General features: G+C 52.4%; 1 long non-coding RNA gene across 2 annotated transcripts in view; it reads left to right on the top strand.

Annotated features, from left to right (window-relative positions):
- Positions 1-16,582, top strand: part of LOC137634275 (uncharacterized) — a 96,539-nt gene that overhangs the window by 38,392 nt on the left and 41,565 nt on the right. Inside the window, exon 2 of one of the 2 annotated variants that reach the window (XR_011042500.1) lies at positions 15,022-15,144. The exons of the other annotated variant lie outside the window; for it this stretch is intronic. This is a non-coding gene — a long non-coding RNA (uncharacterized lncRNA). The remainder of the gene's footprint in view (positions 1-15,021; positions 15,145-16,582) is intronic. 2 annotated transcript variants of the gene reach the window in all.

Raw genomic sequence — 16,582 nt, 5'->3', positions numbered from 1 at the left:
TGTTTCAAGTTCTTTGGTCCCTAGAAGGATTCCCGTATGAACCATTACGACAGGCAACAGTTTGCCTTCTAAACTGGAAGACAGTGTTCCTACGCGCCTTGGCCTCAGCTAAACGAGTTGGCAAAATTCTTGGTCTTTCGTCTGATGTAACCCATTCAAGAGGATGGGTAGAGGTAAGCTTTAGCTTCACCTTGGAGCTTGTTGCCTAGCCTCAGAATTCAGTTATCAGATCCTAGATTTGACTCCTTTCGGATAACAAGTCTCCGCTCTGTAACTGTCGACCCAATCATCTGTTACTATGCCCAGTAAGATGTTTGAGATGCTACCTCAAGAGATCAGCAGCAGCTCGGCCCAGAGTGCCCTCACTGATTGTCAGCACGGGCAGAAACAAGAGGAGGATCACGGGAAACACAATCTCCTCATGGATTCGTAGGGTCACTGACCTTGCTCTGAATCCCAATCCTCCTCTAGCACATTGTCCCAGAGCCCACAATGTCAGGTGTGTAGCTACGTCTCTGGCCAGCAAGAAGAACTACTCTTTGACGCAGGTATTGCAAGTGGGCGTGTGAAAAATGTCAGACTCTGTTCACTGCCTTCTACATGCAAGGTGTGACACCTCGATACATTTTCTATCAGTCCCACAGGGGAATCGTCATCGCTGGACCCTCTTCATTCAACTATTGTCTTTGCCTTTTCCCTTTTCCTACGGGAAACTTTGATCACTGAGCGAAGGGAATGTGGCCTCTTGGAGATTGGCTACGGACTTTCTCTTCTCAAGGTCGTTCCACCTTTCAACAACAGTGTACTATTGGGAAGAGCACCTTTCCCATTCGCGGGGTAGGTTGCGCTTCCGATTGTTTGTCTCAATTAATTTTTGTGAAATTATAATTGTAATTTCAACTTTTCAGCTTTTCTCTGTGGGGAGCACTTTCCTTCGGAGGATCAGTGGTTCTCACTATTAGTGAATATTCTTAGCTGATTTAAATAATTGTGATTCTGTTTTTTTATTACAGTTATTCCGCTCCCCCTTCTCCCATGGATGTTGACTGGGAAAAGGAGGGTGCAATACTTATCTTTATGTTGTTCCCTCAGGGATCCTCTTCAGAGTTCCTCCCTGGGAATTTTCTGTTAAATAATTAATTATATTTTTTTTCCCAGTTAACTATGCAGTTTTCTTCATTCGACTAAGTGTGCTGACGAAGCAGAGCTGTTCTGTTAATGCCTTGGGAATCTGCTGTCACTGCTGTCCCTCAGAGGATGTCGTCATGAGCGTTGTCCCTTCTCTTAGAAGTACGCCCGTGACAACATGACCAGCACTTCAGATCATCTTAGAATGCTATCCAGGAGGTTCGCCTCCCGAGGTTGGACAACTTTCCCTTCCGAGGGAAAGTTTCCTCCCCAGATGTGAGGTTGTTTCTTCCTTCCAAGGGAGAACTTCCCACATCTTAATAAATTCATCGTCTCCAACTACTGTTGCTGCCTTCGCCCAGACTACTCTCCCCCTTTGCTGACTTTCTCTTCCTTCAGGGGCGGAGCACAGTCTTAGGCAAGTCTCTACTACGTAGTGTTCACCTCTCATTTGCGAGAGAGGCTACTCATAGAGACTCCTCTTCGGAGGATCGCTACTATTGAAGGTCAGCTTGCTGATCCACCGGCCCTCATGGGTGTCATCTTGGTCGTCATCCTTCTCTCAGAAGTTCGCCCGTGGCAACACCTGATCAGCAATTCATCTTCGAGGAAGGTTGTTTCCCCCTTACGAGGAAGAACTACCTGCATCTTAAATCACTTCACAGAATCCGACTGCTGTTGCTGTCTTCGACTAGACTAGTCTTCCCCCCTTGCCGAGTCTCTCTTCCTTCAGGGACAGAGCACAGTCTTAGGCAAGTCTCTCCTATGAAGTTTTCACCTCTCTCGTTCGCGGGAGAGGCCACTCATAGAGACACCTCTCCGGAGGATCACTCTCCTCATCAGTTCCTGATCATCCTACCAGCAGACCTACCAGCACAACCATGCGCTGCAACTTAGTCCGTGGACTTCGGTCCTGGACTCTTCCTAAGGCCAGCTTGCTGGTCCACCGGCCCTCTTGGGCATCATCAGTTCCTGATAATCCTACCAGCAGACCTACCAGCACAACCTTGCGCTGCAACTTAGTCCGTGGACTTCGGTCCTGGACTCTTCTATGGACCGTTCATGGTTGCCATCAGTGGATGTTCGCTCTTCCAAAAGGCACATCCCAGTTCCTGATCGTCCTGCCAGCTGACCTGCAGATCTACCAACGCAACCTTACGCCGCTGTTAGTCCTTGGACTTCGGTCCTGGACTCTTCCGTGGACCTTTTACAGTCCCCATCGGTGGATGTTCGACCTTCCCAAGGGCACATCCCAGTTCCTGATCGTCCTGCCAGCTGACCTACCGATCTACCAACACAACCGTATGCCGCTGTTAGTCCTTGGACTTTGGTCCTGGACTCTTCGGTGGACCTTTTATGGTCTCCATCATGCATGTTTGCCCTTCCAAAGGGCTCATCCCAGTATCTGGTCGTCCTGCCAGCTGACCTGCCGACCTACCAGCGCTACCTTACGCTACAGTTAGTCTTTGGACTTCGGTCCTGGACTTTTCCGCGCCCCGCGCCAACTGTCTTCCGTGCGCGCCAATGGTCTTCCGCGCGCATGCCAACAGACTTCCGCACCCATACGCACGCTGCAACGATCTTCCGCCCGCGCGCCAATGGTCTTACGCGCGTCATTGGTCTTCTGCGCGCGCGCTAATGGTCTTCCGCGCCTGCGTGCAAATGGTCTTAGTAGTCTTGCGCGCGAGCGCGCCAATGCACCCGCCCTTGCGCAACCAGTCACACGCATCGGCTCATTCTAGGGAGACTGCACAAAACTACACAGTGCCTTAAAGCGCTCCAGCGCTCTCCTGTGCTCTCATATCCAGCACCCACCTGCTCTCTTGCGCTCGCCAATGCGCCAACTCTTCACAAAGAACCAGCGCTTGCCTTTTAGCACCAGCATCATCCTGTGTGCCATCGCACCAGTACTCTTCTGCACACTGGTGCAATGGGCAGAAAAAAGGAATACAGTAAAACTTTCAGGACAGGTCACCATTGCCCCATTCCTCTCCCCGCAAATGCATAACATGGCCTCCGAGAAAAGAGGAAAGAGGGTTCACAGAAGGATTCAAGATCCTGAAGATTCCATCTTGCAAGGGGAATCAAAATGGGGAATCCTTGGTCCCTGTCTCTTCTGAAGTTTCTTTTTCCTTGACAGATCACTGTCAGCAAACAAGAAAGCATCAACAGACTGATCTCTAGATCACTGTTTGCTGATGGTTAGTTCACGGTTTGCTGATCGCTAGCTCGCCAATCACCAGATCGCCAATTGCTAGCTCAGCTTGATCATTGACCTCTAGTTCCTCCAATGACTAACGATCTCCGATTGCTAGCGTTCCAATTACCGATTGCTAGTCAATAACCAGTCATCAGCTTACTGATCACTAGATCACCGATGGGCAGCTCATCTTTCTTCGATCATTGAACTCAGCTCGCTGATCTCTGATCAGCCCATCGTCAGCTTGCTGATCTCTGACCAACCAGGAGGGACGGTAGTCAGCTTGCTGATCTCTAGCTCACCAATCACCGGTCTGCGATCGATTGCTGATCATTAATGGCTTACCATCACCAACTGACTATCATTAAACCATTCTGCTGTCTCTGAGGGCTCTCAAAGCAGATTACCAACTCATTGGCTGACTGACCAGACAGCCTTCATCTGCCTGCCAGTTACCATCCTCGGCTCACAGACTGGCGATTCACGGATCATCTGCAATTCGCCAGCAGTTCGTGACTCGGATTTTAGTGCCCATAGTTCCCTAGATCAGAAGGTATACAGCATACTTCTCGCTACTGGCCGTTCGCCATCACACTAAAGTGATCAGCAAATGATCGACAACCCTCATCAACGGCTTGTCAACAGGGTACTACTTGCGAGCACTCTCCAGCTGCACAGTAACCACGATACCCAACCGTTAACCATTGTTTAACATTCGCCAGATTGATTCTATTCTAAGGAATAGCATCAATCCCATCAGGGTGCATGGTAGGGCTAAATGTTGCCTTCCTTCTGTTAGTTAAAGGAATTCTCTCTCAGGGAAGAATTCTTACACTGGGTATCGCGTCTGATCCTTTACGCCACGAGTCAAGACCCCAGTGTCAACAATCTCCCATGCAAAAGGATCCGCAAGGAGCTGTCCCTTTGGGTCGATGTCCACACCATTTTAGAGTTCGAACAAGGGCTAAGACCTCAGGTCTTCATTTGCACACTGGACCTAAAAGACACATACTTCCAGGCCCAAACCATCCATCTAGGAAGGTTGGAAGATTCAGTCTAGACAAACAAGAAACACCAGTTCAGGAAACTGTGCTTTGGTCTTTCCACTACACCTATCCTGATCTCACAGGATCGGCTTCTGTCTCCTCCGTTTTGGGACGACTGACTGACCTTAGCAGACTCAGTGGCAACCTTGCATTAGCACCGGAACTTCTGAAGTCTTTTTACCAAGATCCAGTGATCAAGGTAAACCTGCGGAAGTCTTCTCTACTTCCCTCCCAGAAGACTGGTGTATCTGGGAATGATTCTAGACACCAATCTCCACAAGCTTTCTCAAAACGAGAAGAACTCCCATCCTAGAGTGACTTGAGTCTGACTGGAATCAAGCTCTTGATCCCCCAGACATTCTGACCCCCATGGGACCAGAAGTTTGGACGAACCTCAAGGGATGGGTGTCAGTCAAGAATCTACAGAGCGGTATAACATTCTCATCCTTCCACACCCTTCGGACTTGATGCTGTGCATAGAACACATCAAAAGAAGAGAGGAGGGACCATAATGCTGGACCACACGACCTCAACCCTCTGGACAGAGTCCGAAAGTGCCTTCACTTAAATCTCTTGAGAGATGAAGGCCAACTTTCCGGTCCTTCAGCAGCCTCATCGGTTCCTTACAGACCACTCAGTGATGTGATGGACGACAATACCACACACCATATAGAGGCGGCTGACATCGGCAGGCAAGAAGGAACTTGCTCGTAGCCTCTTCCCATCTAACAGTATAAATTGAACCTTAGGCTGCTGTTGCTCGCCAGCCCTAGACTCCAAGGCTCTCTGGCAAAAAACAGGCCAACAACGGTGGGTACAACAATGACGTTTACGTCTCGTCCTGGTTTTGTCTGGAGAAGGGCACTCAAGAAGGCTAGAACATCGGTCAGCCTCTCAAGGACTCTCCTAGCTGATCATTAATGGCATTATGGCATTACGCAGAACAGTTTCCAAACCTTTTGCAGCTCCTGATAGTCTCTCCAAGAGAACCCTCTCCACATCACAGACAACCCATTTCGACACCTACCACAAGCTATAGCTTTGCTATTATTGTACGCCTGGAGACTACCCTGTACCTCTTTTGCGAAAAGGTTGTCTAGATATCTGAGGAATTCTTCAGCATCAGTCTACCAGGCAGTATAACGTCTTGTGTGGTTATGGTCATGTGAAAGTGTCTCTCTCCACTCGATACCTCTATTCCAGCAATAGCGGAATCCTCGAATACATACAAGAGGAAAAGACCCCCTATTTTCGACAAGTAAAGATGGTCACTCAACCTTGATCCTTCACCTTCAAACTGAAAGGAAGGGACATCCTCTCATCGATAGACCTTTCCTAACTCATACGGATTTACAACTTGCCTTTCTCCAGTCGGAATTGAGACCTTCTTCTCGGAACATGGTTCAAATTCTCCGATCTCTAAAGAGACCTCCTTATGTTCCACTTCACCAGGCCACAAATTTTTACCTAATTGAAGAAGACAATGTACCTACACACACTGACAGCAACCATACGAGTCAATGAACTTCATGGTCTCTCTTTCCACATCGCCCGTTAATGAGAAGGTCGAAAGGCAATGTTCTGTTTCGTCCCTGAGTATGTTGCCAGACACAGTCTCTAGAGGTGACGAATCTTACTCAAGTCTACACTCGGTAACGGACGATCCAGATCATCCGTTACTGTACCCAGGGTAAGGTATGAGACTCTACCGTAAGAAAACGGCAACAGCCCACCCGTGTCCCTTCTCTTGTCATCAGCACTGGGAAAGACTAGAGGTGAATCACCAAAACATCATCTCAACATGACGACTCACGATGTCAGGGGCATAGCTATGTCCCTGGTCCGTCTTAGCAGATTACTCTGTGATGCAGGTTTTGCAAGAAAGGATGTGAATGCTCCAAGTGACTTTCACAACCTTTCTCCTGCAAGACGTGACCCACAGGAACTCGATATGATCTCTATCGGTCCGATGGTGACTGCACAACAGCTGGTTGTACACCTCAACCTCCTTTTGTTCCGTAACCGAAATACAAACCACGCTATTTACATTGGGTTTACCTTTCGGCGTAGCTGAAATGACGAGCCAATAGTTTTTAACGAGGGTTAACTACCCCCGCGCTAGTTAGCGGGGGTAGGGGAAGGGATAGCTTGCTACCCCTCCCCCCCACACACCGGTGATTTGCTTCACTTCACTTTTGGCTCCGGCGATGAACAGACGTGTCTGTCCATCGTCCTCGTTGACAGCCTTAATCTTTTTCTGCTTTTTCTATCAGTTTGTGTGTGTGTGTTTTGAAGTTGGCCTCACCCTTATTGTTCACTATGTGCAAGTGCCTTGGAATTGCCGGCCGCCCTTGTGGTACTTTTATGTCGGCGGTGGACACAGATCCTCACAACCTTTGCCCGCAGTGTCGAGGCCGACGGTGTGATAAAGAGAATACATGTAGTGAGTGCAGGGAGTGGTCTGCCTCCCAGTGGGAGAGGTTTGCCCGCCGGCGTAAAAAGAAGTCCAAGAGAGACCGTTCTCCTTCCGGGGTTGCCTTGAAGGAGGAAGGCTCTCGGGACTCTTCTTTCGCCACCCAAACCTCCTCCGAAGCTCCCCCTCGTTCGGCTCCTAAGGAGAGTCTGCCGAGTGGGAGCGCAGGCCCTAGTTCTGTTCCCAACCTTGGATTGGGGTAGAGGGCGTCGCCTCCCATAGCGGGGCGGTTCCTCCTCCTCCTCCTCCAGGGGAGGTTGTTGCTAATGAATCTTTGTCTAACGATGATCTTTTTCAGATTTGGGCTTCCCTGGGGCTTAAGGGCCTGCCCTCCAGGGTAGCCCTGATTGACCTTGTCCAGTTGGGGGCCGCTGTTAAGCAGTCGCCGGTGATAGCAGAGGTAGATCCTCTGTCTATCGTCGACGTCGTGGTGACAGAGGCTTCCGACGGGCGGGTCAATCCTCTGCAGGTACCGTTGTGGATGATGGTGCTGACGGCTCTCCTCCCCCTTCCGTACATCCTTCGAAGGGGGAAAGGAGTCCCGCGGGCTCTTCTGCTGCCAAGCCTCCCTCTAAGGGGAGTGCTTTGACTGAGACTCCCCTTCGGAGGCCTGATGGTCCTGACGATCTTCCTCGTGGCCGCCTTCGCCGTAAGGCTCACCATCCGCTGCGTCGCAAGGGCCTCCCGTCTCCTTATAAGGGTGCTAAGAGGCGCCTTTTTGAATCTTCACCTCCTTCCTCCGAAGGGGACTCTCCTCGCCGTAAACAGCCTGCAGCTCCAGCTTCCTTAGACCTCTCTGGGGATCGGTCTCCTACGCCTTCCAGACCTTCAACTTCTGGTGCAGATGTTCAGCAGCCTGACCTCGTCACCCGACGGGCAACGGTCCCTTTGGGGCAAAGGAATTCTTCCCTTGCGCGTCAGGGTTCCCCTGCGCACCCTTCTGCAGTGTTAGCGCACAGGCGCTCTCCTGCAGTGTTAGCGCACAGGCGCTCTCCTGCTCGTCAGCGCTCCTCTGACCGTCAGCGCTCTCCTGTTCATCAGCGCGCTTCTGATGACCCTCGTCCCACTGCTCGCCAGCGCTCCCCTGTGGACTCCAAATATCCTGCAGTTCCTGTTGTGCGCCCAGCGTGCCATCAGTCTCCTGAGCGCCCTCGCGATCCTCAGCTTGTTCCTGCACAACATGGCTCGCGTTCTCCAGCGCGTACTTCCAAAACGCATGTACGGCCACGCGCCTCCTGTTCCTGTGCCCGTTCGTGAACGTTCGCCTCTGCGCCCCGCGCCGACTGTCCCCTCACAGGATTCCACGCGTCGCCCTCTTGCTCGCCAGCGATCACCAGCTCGCCAGCGATCACAGACGCATCAACATTCGTCTGCTCGTCAGCGATCTCCTGCGCGTCAACGGTCCCCAGCGCGTCAGCGATCACCTGAACATCGGCGATCTCCAGACCGCAAGCGTTCTCCAACGCGCCGTCGCCCAGAAGATCTGGAAGGACATGGGTCGCCTTCTGTTAGCTCGCCCTCGCGCGGTCGTTCGCCTACGCGGTCTACGCGCTATCGCTCGCCAACGCGCCATCGCTCGCCTACTCGCCAGCGTTCACCAGCGCACCACCGATCGCCTGCTCACAATCGCTCTCCCACGAGCTACAGGTCTCCTGAACAATGTCGTCAGCGGTCATCGGAGTGTTCTTGTTCGCCCGCGCGTCAACATGCTCCCTCGCCGACGCGCCAACGCGTTCGTTCACCAGCTCGACGCGCTCGTTCGCCTGTACGCCCTCGCACCCACTCGCCTGTACGCCCTCGCGCCCACTCGCCTGCGCGCCCGCGCGACTGCTCGCCTACGCGCGACCACCGTTCGCATCGGATTTCGCAGCCCGTGAAAGCAGCAGGAACGCGTGTCGCCAGACCGCGCTCAGGATCGCCTCCACCAAAGCGCAGGAAGCTTGTGCAGGATAGGGAAGACACTTCAGAGAGGTCAGGGCAACTTTTTTCCCCTTTTCCTTTTCAGGCAGGTCCAGTGGTGTCCACTCCGAAGGATCGCCCGATCCCCTTCCCTCCAGCGGGGATTTCGGACTCTGTGTCCGTGGAGCGGCAGACTTGGTTTGGTCCTCTGATGTGGGGGTTAGTGAAGGCTATGAAGCCAGCACTCGCCGATCAAGGTCACAAGTCAACGACTGCCTCACCCCCGCTGAAGAGAAGGAGAGGAGTGGACTTCGTGGTGACTTCCCCCAGGGAGAAGTTGGTTCCTAAGAGGTCGGTCAGGAAGGCCCCATCCCCTTCGCAGGCGCTTTCTCCTTATCCCATGGACGAGGCTTTTCCGTCCTCGGGTGAGTCCAGTGAGGTGATAGTCACCCCTCGGCACCAAGGGGGGAGCCTTCTCCTCATGGAGGAGAATCGTCTCGCGCGGAAGGTGCTCTCCGAACCTCTTTGTTGGGATCCTGTATCCCTCCCAGGAGGGAACCCAAGGACTCCAAGACCATCCCGAAGTCGTCTTCAAGGATTCGCCAGGAACCCGTTGCTCCCCGGGAGAACGTCCACGCTTCGCCCCAGGAAGAGATTCCGGGGACGGGAGACTTGGCTGCCAGTCCGCAAGGAGGAGACCAGCAGGAGTCTGAGCATGCCTTCTGGCAGGTCCTGAGCCTGATGAGGCAACTCAACGGGTTCATGGACCCCGTGATCGCCCCCCGAGAAGGTAAGGACACGGTCCTGGACCAGGTGTTCGATGTTCAGAAGGCCCCTAAGACCAGTGCGGCTCTGCCCTGGTCTCGAGGGTTGAAGAGTGCCAGAGCCAGGGCCAATGCCCAACTCGCGACTCTTGCTTCCTCCAGTCGTTCCTCTGCCGGGAACAAACTCATCCCACCTCCTCGTCTCCAGCAGAGGAGGTATTTTGAGATCTTGGGTGAGTCTAGTCTCGCTCTTCCTCTCCATCATTCCGTAGAAGAGCTGGCTAAGGGAGTTCCTTTCGAGAAGCTCTCCGCCCGGCAGGTGACGTTCTTGGCGTCAGAGATCCTGAGCCATGAGAAGGTCGCGAAGTGCGCCATGCAGGCCACTTCGTGGCTGGATATATGGCTAGGGACTCTGGGCATCCTATTGCGCTCCGAGGACTTGTCTAAGGAGACCAATAGGAAGGCCCTGGAGACCTTCTTACTCTCGGGCACCCGCTCCATCGAGTTCCTGGCACACCAGGTCACCACCCTGTGGGCCAACCGAGAAGTTCCACCCGAAGGTCCCCGCCGTGGATGTCTGTAGGCTCAGACATGCTTCCCTCCTTGGGGAGAATCTGTTGGAGCCACAGGATATGGAACGAACGGCTGAGAGATGGAGGAAATCTAGCCAGGACTCCCTCCTCCATAGGGCCCTTACAGCTCGGCCCTATAAGCCTCCAGCTCCGCAGCAACAGCAGCAGCAGCCTCGCAAGGCACCGAAGCAGGCACCGGCAGCTAAGAAAGTGGTGTCTAAGCCCCAGCCCTTTCCAGCCAAGGTCTAGAGGGGCGGTAAGTCCTCCAGGGGAGGCAAGGCTCCTAGAGGGAGCGGCCGCGGCCGCAAACACTAGGAGTGGCAATCCCCCCACGTGTCCACCTGTGGGGGGATGCCTTCGACGTTGCGTGCACAGGTGGCAGCAACACGGGGCCGATGCTTGGACGGTTTCTGTGATCGGCCAAGGCTATCGCGTCCCGTTCATAACATCTCAACCTCCCCTGACAGCGAATCCAGTGTCGTTGAGCTCCTATGCCATGGGATCGGTAAAGGGGCTAGCCCTTCGGGCAGAAGTCGAGACCATGCTCAAGAAGGATGCTCTCCAGGAGGTTGTCGACGGGTCCCCAGGCTTCTTCAGTCGACTCTTTCTTGTAAAGAAGGCGTCTGGAGGCTGGAGACCTGTCATCGACCTCTCAGCTCTGAACAGGTTTGTCAAGCAAACTCGGTTCAGCATGGAGACAGCGGACATGGTCAGACTTGCGGTGAGACCTCTAGACTTCATGTGCACACTGGATCTAAAGGACGCGTACTTCCAGATCCCAATCCATCCATCTTCCAGAAAGTACTTGAGATTCTGCCTAGACGACAAGATCTACCAGTTCAAGGTGCTGTGTTTCGGTCTCTCCACAGCACCTCAGGTGTTCACCAGAGTGTTCACCCTGATTTCATCTTGGGCGCACAGGAACGGCATCCGTCTCCTTCGTTATCTGGACGACTGGCTGATCCTAGCAGACTCGAAGTCGACCCTTCTTCGGCACCGAGACAGGTTTCTGGGTCTTTGCCAGGATCTGGGGATCGTGGTAAACCTCGAGAAGTCCTCTCTGCAGCCGTCCCAACGACTGGTTTATCTAGGTATGTTGATAGACACCAATCTCCACAAAGCCTTTCCATCAGACGACAGGATAGCAAGGCTGAGGAGGGTGGCGGAACCCTTCCTCAGGCGAGAAGAACTTCCCGCCCAATCGTGGTTGCGTCTCTTAGGTCACCTGTCCTCCCTGGCTTGTCTGGTTCCAAACGGCTGCCTCAGGATGAGATCCCTGCAGTGGTGGCTCAAGTCCCGGTGGAATCAAGGATCTGATTCCCCGGACGTACAGGTCCCGATAGGATCTTTGGAACGGACGGAGCTGCGGTGGTGGCTGGTCGACGAGAACCTGCGAAAGGGAGTGAGTCTTCTCGTCCTCCCCCCGGAATTGACACTGTTTTCGGACGCGTCAAAAGAAGGGTGGGGGGCGCACGTTCTGAACCAGAGGACCTCAGTCCTTTGGTCAGAATCAGAAAAGTGCCTGCACATCAACCTGCTAGAGTTGAAGGCCGTCTTTCTGGCTCTTCAACAGTTCCAACGGACCCTGGCGGGTCACTCCGTGGTGGTGATGAGCGACAACACCACGGTAGTGGCTTATATCAACAAGCAGGGAGGCACTTTTTCGCAGCAGCTATCCCATCTTGCAGTAGAGATTCTAAGATGGACCGAAGTCCACTCGATAACACTATCAGCTCGCTTCATTCCTGGCAAGAGGAATGTGCTCGCCGACAGTCTGAGCAGGGCTTCGCAGATACTGAGTACCGAGTGGTCTTTGGATCCTCAGATAGCCAACAAAGTCTTGACTTTGTGGGGTTCCCCGACCGTGGACCTGTTCGCGACAGCGTTGAATTTCAAGCGGCCTCTGTACTGCTCTCAAGTCCCGGACCCCAAGACTCTCTGGCAAGATGCTTTCCAGCAACGGTGGGACAACATCGACGTGTACGCCTTCCCACCGTTCTGTCTGATGAGAAGGGTGCTCAACAGGACCAGACTATCGGTCAACTGTTCGATGACTCTGGTAGCTCCGCTATGGCATCAAGCGGAATGGTTCCCGGACCTTCTGCAGCTCCTGACGGAGCTCCCGAGAGAACTTCCTCCACGACACGAGTTTCTCAGACAACCCCACTCCAACATCCCTCACAAGGCCGTGGCCTCGCTTCGGCTTTACCCCTGGAGACTGTCCAGTGTCTCCTCACGGAGAGAGGCTTTTCGCAACAGGTTGCGGAGTGAATGTCTCGGCACCTGCGAAAGTCCTCTGAGGGAGTCTACCAGGCGAAATGGAGAGTCTTTTGTGGTTGGTGTCGTGGGAGGGGTATCTCTCCACTCGATGCCACTATTCCAGCAATAGCAGAGTTCCTCGTATATCTGCGGGAGGAAATGCGCCTTTCTGTCTTGGCAGTGAAAGGCTATCGCTCAGCCTTAAGCTTGGCTTTCAGGCTGAAAGGCGTGGACATTTCTTCCTCGCTAGAACTCTCTCTACTCATACGTAGCTATGAGCTTACCTGCCCCCAGTGGGAAGTGAGACCTCCTCCTTGGAACGTGGTTCGGGTCCTCAGGGCTCTTAAGAGACCTCCCTTCGAGCCATTACGCCAGTCCTCTGATCGCCACCTGTCTTGGAAGACGGCTTTCCTGCTCGCTTTGGCTTCGGCCAAGCGAGTTAGTGAACTTCATGGTCTCTCGTACGACATCGCCCATTCAAGGGGATGGGGGGAGGTAACGTTCAGGTTCGTCCCTGAGTTTATTGCCAAGACTCAGAATCCTGGGGTACCGGATCCACGATTCGACTTTCAGGATCGCGAGTCTCCGTTCTGTAACAAGCGACCTAGACCAGCTGCTACTATGTCCAGTGAGGTGTCTGAGGTACTACTTGAAGAGAATAGCTGCAGTCTGTCCTCAAGTGCGAGCATTGTTTGTGAGCACAGGCAGGACGAAGAGGAGGGTCACCAGGAACACCATCTCGGCTTGGATTCGAAGGGTTATCCACCATGCCTTGAATCCAGACCCTCCTCCGTCACGTCGCCCGAGGGCACACGACGTCAGGGGCGTTGCTACGTCCCTGGCCTTCAAGAGAAACTTCTCTGTGACGCAGGTGCTTCAAGCTGGGGTCTGGAAGCGTCAGACGACCTTCACAGCCCACGACCTGCAGGACGTGACCCACAGGAGCCTCGATACGTTCTCTATCGGCCCTGTGGTGGCTGCACAACAGCTGGTCTAACCTCAGGCTCCTTTATGGACAAGTAGCAGTAGGTTGAGGGCGTTGTTACCCGGTTTTAGTCTGCGTGAATGAAAGAGTATGTCTGACCCTTACCTCTTTCTTCATCCTCCCCTCTCTTGGGGAAGCAGCATCCTGGTCTTCGCATAGCTGACCTCGACTTCTGCAGGTAACCCATGCTTCCTTGTGCTCCCAGTGTTAAGCTTAATACTGTCGCGTCCCCCATACCCTGACGAGGTGGTATTGGGAACGTCCTATCCTAGATTCCTATTTAAAGGTCTCAAGGTCAACTTCATAGGACGAGTCACACTTTCCTCCACACACAACGTATGTAGGCCACTCGTTCCTAGCGAAGCTAGGAACTTGTGAGGTGCAGGGGCTCCTTCTCTCAAGTGCTACTCACTGGGAGGCGGAGTCCCTGTGCAAAGCCGAAGTCAGTAAGGCTGGGGACTTTCCACCCTTCCTAAGGGGTAAGTCACCCAATGTAAATAGCGTGGTTTGTATTTCGGTTACGGAACAAATGACAAATTCGGAGATAATTTGTATTTTTCCTAACCATACAAACCTTAGCTATTTACACATATTTGCCCGCCAGCCCTGGCTCCCAAGTCAAGTCCTACCTCTAAGTGAAGTGAAGCAAATCACCGGTGTGGGGGGGGAGGGGTAGCAAGCTATCCCTTCCCCTACCCCCGCTAACTAGCACGGGGGTAGTTAACCCTCGTTAAAAACTATTGGCTCGTCATTTCAGTTACGCCGAAAGGTAAACCCAATGTAAATAGCTAAGGTTTGTATGGTTAGGAAAAATACAAATTATCTCCGAATTTGTCATATTGGACAAGTAGCAGAAGGTTGGGGCACTGTTACCCGGTTTTAGTCTGCGTGAATGAAAAGATTTGACTGGCTCTTATTCTTTTCTTCATCCTACCCTCTCGTGGGAAAAGCAGCATCCTGGGTTCTCTGCATAAGCTGACCTCAAACCACTGCAGGAAAACCATGCTCCCTTGTGTACCTAGTATTAAGCTAATACTGTTGCGTCCCCATACCCTGGTGAGGTGGTATTGGGAAAGTCTTGGTTACATCAGGTTTTTCCTACAATAGACTCGAAATAACTTTACCTAGACAGTCACACTTCTGCATGTCTCAACACACAGCTTGCGTAGGCCGCGGACTTTGCGTAGCAAGGTTTTAGCGAGGGCAGGGACTCCTTATTTTTGAGTACTAACATACTCAGATAAAGAGTCCCCGGGTAAAGCCAAAAGCCAAATTGGCAGGGACGTCCACCCTTCCTAATGTGTGAGTCACTCCTAATAAATAGCGTGTTTTGTATTCCAGTTACGGAACAAATGACAAATTTGTAGATAATTTGTATTTTTCCTAACTATACAAACCTTAGCTATTTATACAAACTTGCCCGCCAGCCCTATCCCCCTTGAAGTCCTGCCTTCAAGCAAAGTGAAGCTAAATCACAGGTGTGTGAATGGGAGTGGTAGCAAGCTAACACCCCCCCCCCCCGTACCCTCTGCTAACTAGCGGTATGGGTAGTTAACCCTCACTAAATTTTAATGGGTCCTCATTTCAGCTCTGCCGGAAGTATAACCCCTAATGAATAGCCAAGGTTTGTATAGTTAGGAAAAATAACAAATTATCTACTTATTTGTCATGTAATTATGATACGTACTTTAATAGTGACCCACGGCCAAGAGAACTGCTTGCACAGCACATCCATGTAGCCTACCATTTGCCAGAACAGAGGAGTAGTGAACTATTTTGTTTGCGAGGGAAGCAAGCCATAGCAGAAGAAAATCTGAGGTATGAATTGTAAGTAATTGTTTTAATTTCCAGTCACTAGCTTGAACCATGTTTTTATGGGAAAAAAACCTAGTTATCTTGTATTTATTATGCATTTCTGACCATTATTATTGCTGGAAATTACTCATTTTTAGTATATCCCCACCCTAAACAATAGTTTGCTCCATAACTGAAATACAAACCAACCCTATTTATAGAGGTACTGTATTACTTTTGGCTAAGCTGAAAGGCCAGGCCATTAAAATTTAGCGATGGTTAATTACCCATCCTGCTAGTTAGCGGGGGTTAGGCGGGTAGCTTGCTACCCCTCCCACTCACACACCTGTGATTGTGCTCACTTTGCTTTTGGCTCGGATAGAGTGCAATTGTCACTGGCCTTCATCCTCTCCAACTTCTGGACTGCCATTAATTGCTCTTTTGCTTTTTCTTTCAGTGTATGTGTGCTGTGTTCTCCTACACCATGCGGACTTGTTCAGCAACTAAAGGCCGCACCTGGGGGAAGTTTATATCTGCTGTCGAGACGGATTCCCACAGCCTTTGCCCCATCTGTAGAGAACAGCGCTGCGATGAAGATAAAGTGTAGCGAGTGTCGGGAGTGGTCTTCCTCCCAGTGGGAAAGGTATGTGCGTAGACGTAAGAAGTTTAAGCTGGGTTATTCCCCTTTGAAGGGCGCTTTGAAGCAAAAGAAACCCAAAGATTCTTTCTTCGCCCCCTGACCTTCCTCCGAAGCTCCTACGCGGACGGCTTCCTCCGGGGGCCGACGACTAGTAGCCTAGGCCAATTAACACCTGGCCAACCTTGGCCCTTAAGAGACTGTGCTGCCTCCCCTAGTGGGGTTGCCCTGGCTCTTCCCCCAGAGTGAGGCTATTTCTCTTTCTCCTCTGTTTCAGCTCTGGCCATGGGTTTGCCTGGTGAACCTTCCAAGGAGGCTTTGCTGCGGTTTTTGCACTGGGGTGCTGACCTTCAGCACACGTCAGCTTCAGATGCCGACCTCTTATCCGTCGTCGATGTTGTGGTGCCAGAGAGCTCTTCTGCGGCCCTGCCAGCTGCTCCAGCGACTGCGTCTGGTTCTCCATCTTGCGCCGCTGAGGTCTTCGCTCCTTCCCCTGACGAACATCCTTTGGGGGGTGAGCAAAGTCCGAGGCACGTCTGTCCGACGAGTGTTTCCCTTTCGAATAAAGGGTCTCACATCGAGACTCCTCTTCGGAGGCCTATTGTTGGTCAGCCTGCTGATCCCACGCTTCTATGTCGTCGCGTCAGCGGCAGGCGACCACGCCGTGTCAGTCCTCCCCTTCGCCTTCAGGGTACTCTTGCCCCATCGGCCAAGAGACATTTCTTCACCGCAACTTCTCCGCAGTCTTCTTCTTCAGATGAAACTGTTCGACCTTTACCTCCGTCTCCGATCTCGTCTCGTCACTCTGTCTCGCCAAGCTCTTGC

This window comes from Palaemon carinicauda, chromosome 44 (assembly GCF_036898095.1).
Source record: "Palaemon carinicauda isolate YSFRI2023 chromosome 44, ASM3689809v2, whole genome shotgun sequence".
Taxonomy (NCBI): domain Eukaryota; kingdom Metazoa; phylum Arthropoda; class Malacostraca; order Decapoda; family Palaemonidae; genus Palaemon; species Palaemon carinicauda.
The sequence above is the reverse complement of the archived record's forward strand: the minus strand, read 5'-3'. Positions and strand labels throughout refer to the sequence as shown.